A 15,807-nucleotide genomic window follows, 5' to 3' on the forward strand; every position below is an offset into this window, starting at 1 on the left:
CAGTGTCGGAGGGTCAGTACTGAGGGAGTGCTGCGGTGTCGGAGGGTCAGTACTGAGGGAGTGCTGCACTGTCAGAGGGTCAGTACTGAGGGAGTGCCGCACTGAAGGTCAGTACTGAGGGAGTGCCGCACTGTCAGAGGGTCAGTACTGAGGGAGTGCCGCACTGTCAGAGGGTCAGTACTGAGGGAGTGCTGCACTGTCAGAGGGTCAGTACTGAGGGAGAGCTGCACTGTCAGAGGGTCAGTACTGAGGGAGTGCCGCACTGTCAGAGGGTCAGTACTGAGGGAGTGCTGCACTGTCAGAGGGTCAGTACTGAGGGAGTGCCGCACTGTCAGAGGGTCAGTACTGAGGGAGTGCTGCACTGTCGGAGGGTCAGCACTGAGGGAGTGCTGCACTGTCAGAGGGTCAGTACTGAGGGAGCACTGCACTATCAGAGGGTCAGTACTGAGGGAGTGCCACACTGTCAGAGGGTCAGTACTGAGGGAGTGCTGCACTGTCAGAGGGTCAGTACTGAGGGAGTGCTGCACTGTCAGAGGGTCAGTACTGAGGGAGTGCCACACTGTCAGAGGGTCAGTACTGAGGGAGTGCCGCACTGTCAGAGGGTCAGTACTGAGGGAGTGCTGCACTGTCAGATAGGCTCATTGGGGGCCACAGAGAATAGTGGAAGAGGGAGGGGGATGACTGATGCCTAGAGCCTAAATCTCCTCCCAACAGAGCCCAGGAATGAAATCTGGGTCTTTGTTTGCACCTGAGTTTGATCTAAACCCGACCACTTGGTGTTCGGATTGTGTGAATTAGCAAGACACGGATTATGTACATCATTATTTGAATGACACTGGGGTCTCAGTATTAAACTTCACTAACCCCGAGAATCACAATTTAAGCCATATCATTTATCAGCTTGTTCATAGAATGCAAAGCATATAATGGGCATCAAAGTGCATGTCCTGGTCAAATTGCTTGTGGCCAATTCTCTGCGCTTGTTGTTCTGCCTGTATGGGAAGGGATAGAGTCGAGGCAACAAGCAGGGGAGTGCAATTGTACTCCCCAACATGTACAAACACAGGTCCGACTCAGTCACACACAGACACACGCACACACACAGACACACGCACACACACAGATACACACTGAAACACACACACTGACACTGACACACACACACACAGACAGACACACACACACACAGACAGACACACACACACACACAGACAGACACACACACACACACAGACAGACACACACACACACAGACACACACACACACAGACACACACACACACACACAGACACACACACACACAGACACACACACTCACACTGGCACTGACACTGGCACTGACACACACACACACAGACACACACACAGACACACACACAGACACACACACAGACACACACACAGACACACACACAGACACACACACACTGACACACACTGAAACACACACACACACTGACACACTGAAACACACACACACACTGACACACTGAAACACACACACTGACACTGACACACACACAGACACACACACACTGGCACTGACACACACAGACACACTGAAACACACACACTGACACTGACACACACACACAGACAGACACACACACACACACACACACACACACAGACACATACTGAAATACACACGCACACACACACGGACACTATGACACATACACACACTATGACACATACACACACTGACACATACACACAGACACACGCATACACTGAAATCACTATTAAAGGAGTGTTCTTTCGCACCTGGGCTCACTCTCACACACAATCAAACATCTCACACTCACACACACACTTGCATTCTCACAGCCTCACTTGCACTCGCACCGACTCACTCGCACACTCACACTGATAGCTCAGCCCTGCGCCCACTCCTGAGTGAATTACAGGTTGGGGGGGGGGGGGGAGGTTGGAGTTGGCGATTCGTGTCGGACTGCGGGTGGGATATTCCACCCTGGGAGCCCTCATCTTTTGAAACTGACGCCCTTGCTGGCAGGCAGTCCTGGTTGCTGATGGGGTTTTGCGCTCGGCAGTACCTCACCAGGGTCACGCACACACACACGCACACGCACATGCACACGCGCGCACACACTGTCCAGCACAGTCACCCTGCTGCCTCTTCAAGCCCAGCAGTGTGGCCATCGCTGCGGAGTGAATGGGTGTTTACTGCGCACAAGCAGAGTTTTGGTGGTATTACGGTTTCACCTCAAGCAGAGTCTCGGTTACGAACGTTTAACTGTAATCACGGTCCTGTCATGACCAGGATTCTTCATATTACAGGGTTTAGTTACAAACCAGTCTCCACTGCAATCAGACTCAATGTATCTGGGATTGTAACCGCGGTTCCAGTGTAACCTGCAACCCTGGTTTTGCTGTAACTGAGCATTAACCATAACCTGGGATGTCTGGTGATTCCATATCGGCGGGTCACTGTTTGCCGAAGCGGCTGGTCAGGCACTGCCAGTAAACTGTTCCCCATGAACCCAAAACGGCGATGGAGGGATGAGCGACTGGTCAAGGCATCGGCGTCCATGAGCAGCAATCAGGGTCGAGGCAAAGGACTTGGAGGGAGAGGAAGCACGCTCATTGAGTATGAGTGAGGATTCACGAAGAGAGAGTGAGGATTGAAGAGTCAGTGAGAGGGAGTGAGGATTGAAGACAGTGAGAGGGAGTGAGGATTGAAGAGTCAATAAGAGAGAGTGAGGATTGAAGAGTCAGTGAGAGGGAGGATTGAAGAGTCAATAAGAGAGAGTGAGGATTGAAGAGTCAGTGAGAGGGAGGATTGAAGAGTCAATAAGAGGGAGTGAGGATTGAAGAGTCAGTGAGAGGGAGTGAGGATTGAAGACAGTGAGAGAGAGTGAGGATTGAAGAGTCAGTGAGAGGGAGTGAGGATTGAAGACAGTGAGAGGGAGTGAGGATTAAAGAGTCAGTGAGAGAGAGTGAGGATTGAAGACAGTGAGAGAGAGTAAGGATTGAAGAGTCAATAAGAGGGAGTGAGGATTGAAGACAGTGAGAGGGAGTGAGGATTGAAGACAGTGAGAGGGAGTGAGGATTGAAGAGTCAATAAGAGGGAGTGAGGTTTGAAGACAGTGAGAGGGAGTGAGGATTGAAGAGTCAGTGAGAGGGAGGATTGAAGAGTCAATAAGAGGGAGTGAGGATTGAAGAGTCAGTGAGAGGGAGTGAGGATTGAAGAGTCAGTGAGAGGGAGTGAGGATTGAAGAGTCAGTGAGAGAGAGTGAGAATTGAAGACAGTGAGAGAGAGTAAGGATTGAAGAGTCAATAAGAGGGAGTGAGAATTGAAGAGTCAGTGAGAAGGAGTGAGGATTGAAGAGTCAATAAGAGGGAGTGAGGATTGAAGAGGCAGTGAGAAGGAGCGAGGATTGAAGAGTCAATAAGAGGGAGTGAGGATTGAAGAGGCAGTGAGAGGGAGTGAGGATTGAAGACTCAATGAGCAGCAGTGTGGAGATGGTGCCACCACTGGGGGGGGGGGAAAGCAGGATGCAAGGTAGGCCGGACATCTTGCTCGGCAGTCTCGGAGGATGGATGCAGGAGAGACGAGGAACGGCAGGATCGTCGGGGACGTCTAGACGAAGCAACGGCGGGCGGAATGTTCCTCGGGTCCCGGCGAGGCTCCATTCCGACGGACGTCGCGGCAGCCCGTGTCCGACGATCTCCAGAGGGAAGAGGGTGGAGGGAGAGGGGATGAGGTCGGAGGGAGACGGAGGGGTGTGGGTTGGGAGGAGGGGGGGGGGGGCAGCATTCAGGAGAAGCTGACAGCGAGGACAATGGCGACAATGATAATCAGGATCACGATGCAGGCGATTGCGAACAGGAGTTTCTGTAAGGGGTGGGAAGAGAAGCAAAGGGGCAGGTTAACATCAGGGAAGCAGCGGTAACTAAGGAGGTCAGATAGGCAGTTGGAAAGAGCAACTGATAAACATCCATCAAGTTTCTGCCCCATCCCCTTTCACCAGCTGTTCAAAAGCCTGGCACGACGCTCGGGGGCTATTCCTGGCGAAGCGGATCAATGCCATCACACTGGCACAGTGCCACACTAAGATTACATGGAGGAGGAGGCTAGCAGGGGCGGCACCCTCACTTCTTTCCCCCGGAGATCCGGAGGCGGAGGAGGTAAGGGCAAAAAAATCGAATGCTAACTTAGAATAGCTGTGACCCAGGCTGATATACCACAGAATCAGCGTCATTACACGTCAGAGTCTGTACTGAGGGAGTGCCGCACTGTCAGAGGGTCAGTACTGAGGGAGTGCCGCACTGTCAGAGGGTCAGTACTGAGGGAGTGCCGCACTGTCAGAGGGTCAGCACTGAGGGAGTGCTGCACTGTCAGAGGGTCAGCACTGAGGGAGTGCTGCACTGTCAGAGGGTCAGTACTGAGGGAGTGCTGCACTGTCAGAGGGTCAGTACTGAGGGAGTGCCGCACTGTCAGAGGGTCAGCACTGAGGGAGTGCTGCACTGTCAGAGGGTCAGCACTGAGGGAGTGCTGCACTGTCAGAGGGTCAGTACTGAGGGAGTGCTGCACTGTCAGAGGGTCAGTACTGAGGGAGTGCCGCACTGTCAGAGGGTCAGTGCTGAGGGAGTGCTGCACTGTCAGAGGGTCAGTACTGAGGGAGTGCCGCGCTGTCAGAGGGTCAGTACTGAGGGAGTGCCGCAACGCAGAGGGTCAGTACTGAGGGAGTGCCGCGCTGTCAGAGGATCAGTACTGAGGGAGTGCTGCACTGTCAGAGGGTCAGTACTGAGGGAGTGCTGCACTGTCAGAGGGTCAGTACTGAGGGAGTGCTGCACTGTCAGAGGGTCAGTACTGAGGGAGTGCCGCACTGTCAGAGGGTCAGCACTGAGGGAGTGCTGCACTGTCAGAGGGTCAGCACTGAGGGAGTGCTGCACTGTCAGAGGGTCAGTACTGAGGGAGTGCTGCACTGTCAGAGGGTCAGTACTGAGGGAGTGCCGCACTGTCAGAGGGTCAGTGCTGAGGGAGTGCTGCACTGTCAGAGGGTCAGTACTGAGGGAGTGCCGCGCTGTCAGAGGGTCAGTACTGAGGGAGTGCCGCAACGCAGAGGGTCAGTACTGAGGGAGTGCCGCGCTGTCAGAGGATCAGTACTGAGGGAGTGCTGCACTGTCAGAGGGTCAGTACTGAGGGAGTGCTGCACTGTCAGAGGGTCATTACTGAGGGAGTGCCGCACTGTCAGAGGGTCAGTACTGAGGGAGTGCTGCACTGTCAGAGGGTCAGTACTGAGGGAGTGCCGCACTGTCAGAGAGTCAGTACTGAGGGAGTGCTGCACTGCCAGAGGGTCAGTACTGAGGGAGTGCTGCACTGTCAGAGGGTCAGTACTGAGGGAGCGCTGCACTGCCAGAGGGTCAGTACTGAGGGAGTGCTGCACTGTCAGAGGGTCAGTACTGAGGGAGTGCTGCACTGTCAGAGGGTCAGTACTGAGGGAGTGCTGCACTGTCAGAGGGTCAGTACTGAGGGAGCGCTGCACTGGCAGAGGGTCAGTACTGAGGGAGCGCTGCGCTGTCAGAGGGTCAGTACTGAGGGAGTGCTGCACTGTCAGAGGGTCAGTACTGAGGGAGTGCTGCACTGTCAGAGGGTCAGTACTGAGGGAGTGCTGCACTGTCAGAGAGTCAGTACTGAGGGAGTGCTGCACTGTCAGAGGGTCATTACTGAGGGAGTGCCGCACTGTCAGAGGGTCAGTACTGAGGGAGTGCTGCACTGTCAGAGGGTCAGTACTGAGGGAGTGCCGCACTGTCAGAGGGTCAGTTCTGAGGGAGTGCCGCACTGTCAGAGGGTCAGTTCTGAAGGAGTGCCGCACTGTCAGAGGGTCAGTACTGAGGGAATGCTGCACTGTCAGAGGGTCAGTACTGAGGGAGTGCTGCACTGTCAAGAGGGTCAGTACTGAGGGAGCGCTGCACTGTCAGAGGGTCAGTACTGAGGCAGTGCAGCACTGTCAGTGGGTCAGTACTGAGGGAGTGCTGCACTGTCAGAGGGTCAGAACTGAGGGAGTGCTGTACTGTCAGAGGGTCAGTACTGAGGCAGTGCAGCACTGTCAGAGGGTCAGTACTGAGGGAGTGCTGCCCTGTCAGAGGGTCAGTACTGAAGGAGCGCGGCACTGTTAGAGAGTCAGTACTGAGGGAGTGCTGCACTGTCAGAGGGTCAGTACTGAGGGAGTGCTGTACTGTCAGAGGGTCAGTACTGAGGCAGTGCAGCACTGTCAGAGGGTCAGTACTGAGGGAGTGCTGCCCTGTCAGAGGGTCAGTACTGAAGGAGCGCGGCACTGTTAGAGAGTCAGTACTGAGGGAGAGCTGCACTGTCAGAGGGTCAGTACTGAGGGAGTGCACTGTTAGAGGGTCAGTACTGAGGGAGTGCTGCCCTGTCAGAGGGTCAGTACTGAAGGAGTGCTGCCCTGTCAGAGGGTCAGTACTGAGGGAGCGCTGCACTGCCAGAGGGTCAGTACTGAGGGAGTGCTGCACTGTCAGAGGGTCAGTACTGAGGGAGTGCTGCACTGTCAGAGGGTCAGTACTGAGGGAGCGCTGCACTGGCAGAGGGTCAGTACTGAGGGAGCGCTGCGCTGTCAGAGGGTCAGTACTGAGGGAGTGCTGCACTGTCAGAGGGTCAGTACTGAGGGAGTGCTGCACTGTCAGAGGGTCAGTACTGAGGGAGTGCTGCACTGTCAGAGAGTCAGTACTGAGGGAGTGCTGCACTGTCAGAGAGTCAGTACTGAGGGAGTGCCGCACTGTCAGAGGGTCATTACTGAGGGAGTGCCGCACTGTCAGAGGGTCAGTACTGAGGGAGTGCTGCACTGTCAGAGGGTCAGTACTGAGGGAGCGCCGCACTGTCAGAGGGTCAGTACTGAGGGAGTGCCGCACTGTCAGAGGGTCAGTACTGAGGGAGCGCCGCACTGTCAGAGGGTCAGTACTGAGGGAGTGCTGCCCTGTCAGAGGGTCAGTACTGAGGGAGTGCCGCACTGTCAGAGGGTCAGTACTGAGGGAGTGCTGCCCTGTCAGAGGGTCAGTACTGAAGGAGCACTGCACTGTCAGAGGGTCAGTACTGAGGGAGTGCTGCCCTGTCAGAGGGTCAGTACTGAAGGAGCACTGCACTGTTAGAGGGTCAGTATTGAGGGAGTGCCGCACTGTCTCAGTTGAGCCTAATCTTAGCCAACCATACGCATGCCCGTCACCACCACCAGCACCAATATGAGGATTGGGCTACTTACACCCGGAAGGCCGGAATACGGGGACCACACTTCACCGATTCAATCCCACTGATAATCCGATAATCAGAGCCACAATCGCCAAAATGCCGACAATAATGAGGACAATGATGATGGTTTTCTGCGTAAAACGGAGGCAGCGTCAAAGCAGAGATAGAAGAGAGGCAGGGGGAGGCACAAGAGCTCAGAGCAACGTAACCAAGACCCCCTCACTGCGACGTATCTGAGACCCCCTCACTGCGACTTTACCCAGACCCCCACACTGCGACATAACCGAGAAACCCTCACTGCGACGTAACCCAGACTCCCTCACTGCGACGTAACTCAGACCCCCCCACACTATGACGTAACCGAGACATCCTCACTGCAACGTAACCGAGACACCCTCACTACGACGTAACTCAGACGACCCACACTGCGACGTATCTGAGACCACCTCACTGCAACGTAACCCAGACCCCCTCACTGCAACGTAACCCAGACTCCCTCACTGCAACATAACCCAGACTCCCTCACTGCAACATAACCCAGACTCCCTCACTACAACGTAACCCAGACTCCCTCACTGCAACGTAACCCAGACTCCCTCACTGCAACGTAACCCAGACTCCCTCACTGCAACGTAACCCAGACTCCCTCACTGCAACGTAACCCAGACTCCCTCACTGCAACGTAACCCAGACTCCCTCACTGCAACGTAACCCAGACTCCCTCACTGCAACGTAACCCAGACTCCCTCACTGCAACGTAACCCAGACTCCCTCACTGCAACGTAACCCAGACTCCCTCACTGCAACGTAACCCAGACTCCCTCACTGCAACGTAACCCAGACTCCCACACTGCAACGTAACCCAGACTCCCTCACTGCGACCTAACCCTGACCCCCTCACTGCAACGTAACCCAGACCCCCTCACTGCGACGTAATCCAGACACCCTCACTGCAACTTAACCCAGACTCCCTCCCAGCGACATAACCCAGACTCCCTCACTGCAACGTAACCCAGACCCCCTCACTGCAACGTAACCCAGACTCCCTCACTGCAACGTAACCCAGACTCCCTCACTGCAACGTAACCCAGACTCCCTCACTGCAACGTAACCCAGACTCCCACACTGCAACGTAACCCAGACTCCCTCACTGCGACCTAACCCTGACCCCCTCACTGCAACGTAACCCAGACATCCTCACTGCAACGTAACCCAGACTCCCTCCCAGCGACGTAACCCAGACCCCTCACTGCGACGTAACCCAGTCTCCCTCCCAGCGATGTAACCCAGACTCCCTCCCAGCGATGTAACCCAGACCCCTTTCACTGCGACGTAACCTAGACCCCCCACTGCAACGTAACCCAGACCCCTCATTGTGATGTAACCGAGACTCCCTCACTGTGACGTAACCCAGACTCCCTCACTGCGGAGTAACCCAGACTCCTTCACTGTGACGTAACCGAGACACCCTCACTGCGACATAACCCAGACCCCCTCACTGCGACGTAACCCAGACCCCCTCACTGCAACGTAATCCAGACTCCCTCACTGTGACGTAACCAAGACACCCTCACTGCAACGTAACCCAGCCCCCTTCACTGCGACGTAACCCAGACACCGTCCCAACGGCATTACCCAGACTCCCTCACTGCGACGTAATCCAGACTCCCCCACTGCGACGTAACCCAGACTCCCTCACTGCGACGTAACTAAGACATCCTCACTGCAATCTAACCCAAACTCCCTCACTGCTACATAACCCAGACCACCACCCTGTGTAGTAACCGAGACACCGTTACTGTGACGTAACTGAGACCCCCTCACTGTGACGTAACTGAGACCCCCTCACTGTGATGTAACCCAAACCCCTCACTGCGACGTAACCCAGACTCCCTCACTGCAACATAACCCAGACCTCCTCACTGCAACGTAACCCAGACCTCCTCACTGTGACATACTCCAGACTCCCTCACTGCAACGTAACCCAACCCCTCACTGTGATGTAATCCAGACCCCCTCACTGCAACGTAACCCAGACTCCCTCACTGCGACGTAACCCAGACCCCCTGACTGCGATGTAACCCAGACCCCTCACTGCAACGTAACCGACCTCCTTACTGCAACGTAACCGAGCCACCCTCACTGCAACGTAACCGAGACACCCTCACTGCAACGTAACCCAGGCTCCCTCACTGCAACATAACCCAGACTCCCTCACTGCAACATAACCCAGACTCCTGCACTGCAACGTAACCCAGAACCCCTTACTGCAACGTAACCAAGACACCTTCACGGCGACGTAACCCAGACGCCCTCAGTACAACGTAACCGAGACACCCTCACTGCGACGTGACCCAGACTCCCTCACTGCAACGTAACCCAGACTCCCTCACTGCAACGTAACCCAGACTCCCTCACTGCAACATAACCCAGACTCCCACACTGCAACGTAACCCAGACTCCCTCACTGCGACCTAACCCTGACCCCCTCACTGCAACGTAACCCAGACCCCCTCACTGCGACGTAATCCAGACACCCTCACTGCAACGTAACCCAGACTCCCTCCCAGCGACGTAACCCAGACTCCCTCACTGCAACGTAACCCAGACCCCCTCACTGCGACGTAATCCAGACACCCTCACTGCAACGTAACCCAGACTCCCTCCCAGCGACGTAACCCAGACCCCTCACTGCGACGTAACCCAGTCTCCCTCCCAGCGATGTAACCCAGACTCCCTCCCAGCGATGTAACCCAGACCCCTTCACTGCAACGTAACCCAGACTCCCTCACTGCAACGTAACCCAGACCCCTCACTGCGACGTAACCCAGTCTCCCTCCCAGCGATGTAACCCAGACTCCCTCCCAGCAATGTAACCCAGACCCCTTCACTGCAACGTAACCCAGACCCCTTCACTGCAACGTAACCCAGACTCCCTCCCAGCGACGTAACCCAGACCCCTCACTGCGACGTAACCCAGTCTCCCTCCCAGCGATGTAACCCAGACTCCCTCCCAGCAATGTAACCCAGACTCCCTCCCAGCAATGTAACCCAGACCCCTTCACTGCAACGTAACCCAGACTCCCTCACTGCAACGTAACCCAGACTCCCTCCCAGCGAAGTAACCGAGACTCCCTCACTGCGACGTAATCCAGACCCCCTCACTGCAACATAACCCAGACCCCCTCACTGCAACGTAACCCAGACCCCCTCACTGCAACGTAACCCAGACCCCCTCCCAGCGACGTAACCCAGACCCCCTCACTGCGACGTAACCCAGTCTCCCTCCCAGCGATGTAACCCAGACTCCCTCCCAGCGATGTAACTAAGACCCCTTCACTGCAATGTAACCCAGACTCCCTCACTGCAACGTAACCGAGACTCCCTCACTGCGACGTAACCCAGACTCCCTCACTGCGACGTAACCCAGACTCCCTCACTGCGACGTAACCCAGACCCCCTCACTGCGACGTAACCCAGACCCCCTCACTGCGACGTAACCCAGACTCCCTCACTGCAACGTAACCCAGACTCCCTCTCTGCAACATAACCCAGACCCCCTCACTGCGACAGAACCGAGACCCCCTCACTGCGACGTAACCGAGGCACCCTCACTGCGACATAACCGAGACCCCTTTCACTGCGACGTAACCTAGACCCCCCACTGCAACGTAACCCAGACCCCTCATTGTGATGTAACCGAGACTCCCTCACTGTGACTTAACCCAGACTCCCTCACTGCGGAGTAACCCAGACTCCTTCACTGTGACGTAACCGAGACACCCTCACTGCGACGTAACCCAGACCCCCTCACTGCGACGTAACCCAGACCCCCTCACTGCAACGTAATCCAGACTCCCTCACTGTGACGTAACCAAGACACCCTCACTGCAACGTAACCCAGACCCCTTCACTGCGACGTAACCCAGACACCGTCCCAACGGCATTACCCAGACTCCCTCACTGGGACGTAACCCAGACTCCCTCACCGCGACGTAACTAAGACATCCTCACTGCAATCTAACCCAAACTCCCTCACTGCTACATAACCCAGACCACCACCCTGTGTAGTAACCGAGACACCGTTACTGTGATGTAACTGAGACCCCCTCACTGTGACGTAACTGAGACCCCCTCACTGTGATGTAACCCAAACCCCTCACTGCGACGTAACCCAGACTCCCTCACTGCAACATAACCCAGACCTCCTCACTGCAACGTAACCCAGACCTCCTCACTGTGACATACTCCAGACTACCTCACTGCAATGTAACCCAATTCCCTCACTGCGACATAACCCAAATCCCCTGACTGTAACTTAACCCAGACTCTGTCACTGCAACGTAACCCAACCCCTCACTGTGATGTAATCCAGACCCCCTCACTGCAACGTAACCCAGACCCCCTGACTGCGATGTAACCCAGACCCCTCACTGCAACGTAACCGACCTCCTTACTGCAACGTAACCGAGCCACCCTCACTGCAACGTAACCGAGACACCCTCACTGCAACGTAACCCAGGCTCCCTCACTGCAACATAACCCAGACTCCCTCACTGCAACATAACCCAGACTCCTGCACTGCAACGTAACCCAGAACCCCTTACTGCAACGTAACCAAGACACCTTCACGGCGACGTAACCCAGACGCCCTCAGTACAACGTAACCGAGACACCCTCACTGCGACGTAACCCAGACACCGTCCCAACGGCATTACCCAGACTCCCTCACTGGGACGTAACCCAGACTCCCTCACCGCGACGTAACTAAGACATCCTCACTGCAATCTAACCCAAACTCCCTCACTGCTACATAACCCAGACCACCACCCTGTGTAGTAACCGAGACACCGTTACTGTGACGTAACTGAGACCCCCTCACTGTGACGTAACTGAGACCCCCTCACTGTGATGTAACCCAAACCCCTCACTGCGACGTAACCCAGACTCCCTCACTGCAACATAACCCAGACCTCCTCACTGCAACGTAACCCAGACCTCCTCACTGTGACATACTCCAGACTACCTCACTGCAATGTAACCCAATTCCCTCACTGCGACATAACCCAAATCCCCTGACTGTAACTTAACCCAGACTCTGTCACTGCAACGTAACCCAACCCCTCACTGTGATGTAATCCAGACCCCCTCACTGCAACGTAACCCAGACCCCCTGACTGCGATGTAACCCAGACCCCTCACTGCAACGTAACCGACCTCCTTACTGCAACGTAACCGAGCCACCCTCACTGCAACGTAACCGAGACACCCTCACTGCAACGTAACCCAGGCTCCCTCACTGCAACATAACCCAGACTCCCTCACTGCAACATAACCCAGACTCCTGCACTGCAACGTAACCCAGAACCCCTTACTGCAACGTAACCAAGACACCTTCACGGCGACGTAACCCAGACGCCCTCAGTACAACGTAACCGAGACACCCTCACTGCGACGTGACCCAGACTCCCTCACTGCAACGTAACCCAGACCCCCTCACTGCAACTTAACCCAGACCCCCTCACTGCAACGTAACCCAGACTCCCTCTCTGCAACATAACCCAGACTCCCTCGCTGCGATGTAACCCAGACCCCCTCACTGAAACTTAACCCAGACTCCCTCTCTGCGACGTAACCCAGACTCCCTCTCTGCGACGTAACCCAGACTCCCTCTCTGCGACGTAACCTAGACTCCCTCTCTGCGACGTAACCCAGACTCCCTCACTGCAACGTAACCGAGACACCCTCACTGCAACGTAACCCAGGCTCCCTCACTGCAACGTAACCCAGGCTCCCTCATTGCAACATAACCCAGAACCCCTTACTGCAACGTAACCAAGACACCCTCACTGCGACGTAACCCAGACCCCCTCACTGCGACGTAACCCAGACCCCCTCACTGCAACGTAATCCAGACTCCCTCACTGTGACGTAACCAAGACACCCTCACTGCAACGTAACCCAGACCCCTTCACTGCGACGTAACCCAGACACCGTCCCAACGGCATTACCCAGACTCCCTCACTGGGACGTAACCCAGACTCCCTCACCGCGACGTAACTAAGACATCCTCACTGCAATCTAACCCAAACTCCCTCACTGCTACATAACCCAGACCACCACCCTGTGTAGTAACCGAGACACCGTTACTGTGACGTAACTGAGACCCCTCACTGTGACGTAACTGAGACCCCCTCACTGTGATGTAACCCAAACCCCTCACTGCGACGTAACCCAGACTCCCTCACTGCAACATAACCCAGACCTCCTCACTGCAACGTAACCCAGACCTCCTCACTGTGACATACCCAGACTACCTCACTGCAATGTAACCCAATTCCCTCACTGCGACATAACCCAAATCCCCTGACTGTAACTTAACCCAGACTCTGTCACTGCAACGTAACCCAACCCCTCACTGTGATGTAATCCAGACCCCCTCACTGCAACGTAACCCAGACCCCCTGACTGCGATGTAACCCAGACTCCCTCTCTGCGACGCAACCCAGACTCCCTCTCTGCGACGTAACCCAGACCTCCTCACTGCAACGTAACCGAGACCCCCTCAGAGCAACGTAAATGAGACCCCCTCGTATGACGTGATCCACATCCCCCCTCACTCTGACATAATCCACACCCCACCGTCCCTCTCTCTGATATAAGACTCATTGAAGCCCCTGTGTTGTTCTTAGTTGTGTTGATAGCTGAAGAGTGGCTGGACAGTGGGTTTGGGCTGGCAGGGTCTCAGGACGGGGTGGACAGTGGTGTGGTGGCCTCCCGGGTTGACGTGCCGAGAGGGTGCGTACTCGATCAGATGGCATCGTGTTTGCCAGGAACGTCTAACTATCTCTGCGGCCTACCTCGCTGCGCCGAACATGCAGCCTGTTCCGGAGGCCCGATCGCCTATACCACCTGTCGAAACCTTTGCAACATGGCACGAGTTGCATTGACGGGCACCTTGTACCCTCCTCCTTCCTGCGCCTCCCTCCAACGTCGCTGCGGGACTGAGGCAAGGCCTGACCCGCTCCCCCCCCCCGCCCCATGCCAATCTCAGGGGCTCCTCTTACCCCTCTCCACCTCCCCCCCTCCACCTCCCCCCGCCCCCCCCCCCCCCGCAACAATCAGACACCGTCGGTTGTGGGTGAACCTGTCAAAGCACAAACTCCGGGTTGGCACGATGTGCTGCCTCGCCTGGTGGATCAGGCCGCTGGCCGTCAGGGATGGGTGCGGAAAGGGGAAAGAGGTGGACTCCGGTGTCGAGCCGTGCCGGACTGTCGGGGGGGGGGGGGGGGGGGGGCGGGGGAGAGAGAGCGGCGCAGCGAATCGGTCAAGGGTCAGGCAAGGAAGGAGGGGGGGGGGGTTGAAGGGAGCCAATTCCTTTTGCACTTTCAGCTTCATGCGCCCTCTCCACCCTCGGGCGCACGCACGTCGGAAGGACGGAGGAAGGCTTACCCTGCGTGCCTCACTCTGGTACTTAACAGCCTTTTTGGTGTCGGCAACCGCCCGCTCCACAAAGCCCACCGATTGGTCCATGTTGTTCTCGATCCGGTCGATCATTCCCCCCTAATTGGACGGGGGGGGGGGGGGGGGATTGTATGGCGGGGGGGGGGGTTAAACGTGGGAGGTGGACGGGGAAGAGGGGAGACACACAGAGAGCGAGAGACAGAGAGAGACAGAGAGAAACAGAGAGACAAGGCAGGTGAGACGTGGCGGCCATCTTTAGGCCCTGGGCCTTGCTGCTGAGGAGCCTACCTTGCGGGCCCGACTTTGGTACTTGACCGCTTTTTTGGTCTCGATCTTGGCCGACACCACGTGCTCGGCCGACTTCATGACATTTACCTCGATGTTGTCCACGATCTCGCCCTGCGTGAAATGATAAATGAGAGTCAGCTGCTGAACGCGTTTGGGTTCCGGTGTCAGCCCCCAGCCTTCCACAGCCTCCCGCAGCTCCTCGCCCTCTGATAGGAGGAGGAGGAACACTGGCCCGGCCCATCATGTCAGGAGGCCTCTTCGGGCCTACTCCCGCCGGGCCCTGCCTGCACGGTTGTGCACAGCAGCACCCGCAGGGTCTCCAGCGAAACAGTTCAAACACAGGCATTCAGACAAACATTTGCTCTCTCCCTCACGCTCTCTCTCTCACACCCCCTCTCTCTCTCTCACCCCCTCTCTCTCTCTCACCCCCTCTCTCTCTCTCTCACCCCTTCTCTCTCTCACCCCTTCTCTCTCTCACTCACACCCCTACTCTCTCACTCTCGCACCCACTCTCTCACTCTCACACCCACTCTCTCACTCTCACACCCACTTTCTCACTCTCACACCCACTCTCTCACTCTCACACCCACTCTCTCACTCTCACACCCACTCTCTCTCTCTCACACCCACTCTCTCTCTCTCACACCCACTCTCTCTCTCTCACACCCACTCTCTCTCTCTCACACCCACTCTCTCTCTCTCACACCCACTCTCTCTCTCTCACACCCACTCTCTCTCTCTCACACCCACTCTCTCTCTCTCACACCCACTCTCTCTCTCTCACACCCACTCTCTCTCTCTCACACCCACTCTCTCTCTCTCA

The 15,807-nt window shown here is 56.1% G+C and overlaps 1 long non-coding RNA gene across 1 annotated transcript in view; it reads right to left on the reverse strand.

The window, feature by feature from the left end:
* The window catches only part of LOC140410128 (uncharacterized), a 40,696-nt gene extending 25,723 nt beyond the window's left edge, over window positions 1-14,973 (reverse strand). The window contains exon 1 of the long non-coding RNA XR_011940506.1: window positions 14,685-14,973. This is a non-coding gene — a long non-coding RNA (uncharacterized lncRNA). The remainder of the gene's footprint in view (window positions 1-14,684) is intronic.
* Window positions 14,974-15,807: the final 834 nt, after the last annotated feature.

This window comes from Scyliorhinus torazame, chromosome 4 (assembly GCF_047496885.1).
Source record: "Scyliorhinus torazame isolate Kashiwa2021f chromosome 4, sScyTor2.1, whole genome shotgun sequence".
Taxonomy (NCBI): Eukaryota; Metazoa; Chordata; class Chondrichthyes; order Carcharhiniformes; family Scyliorhinidae; genus Scyliorhinus; species Scyliorhinus torazame.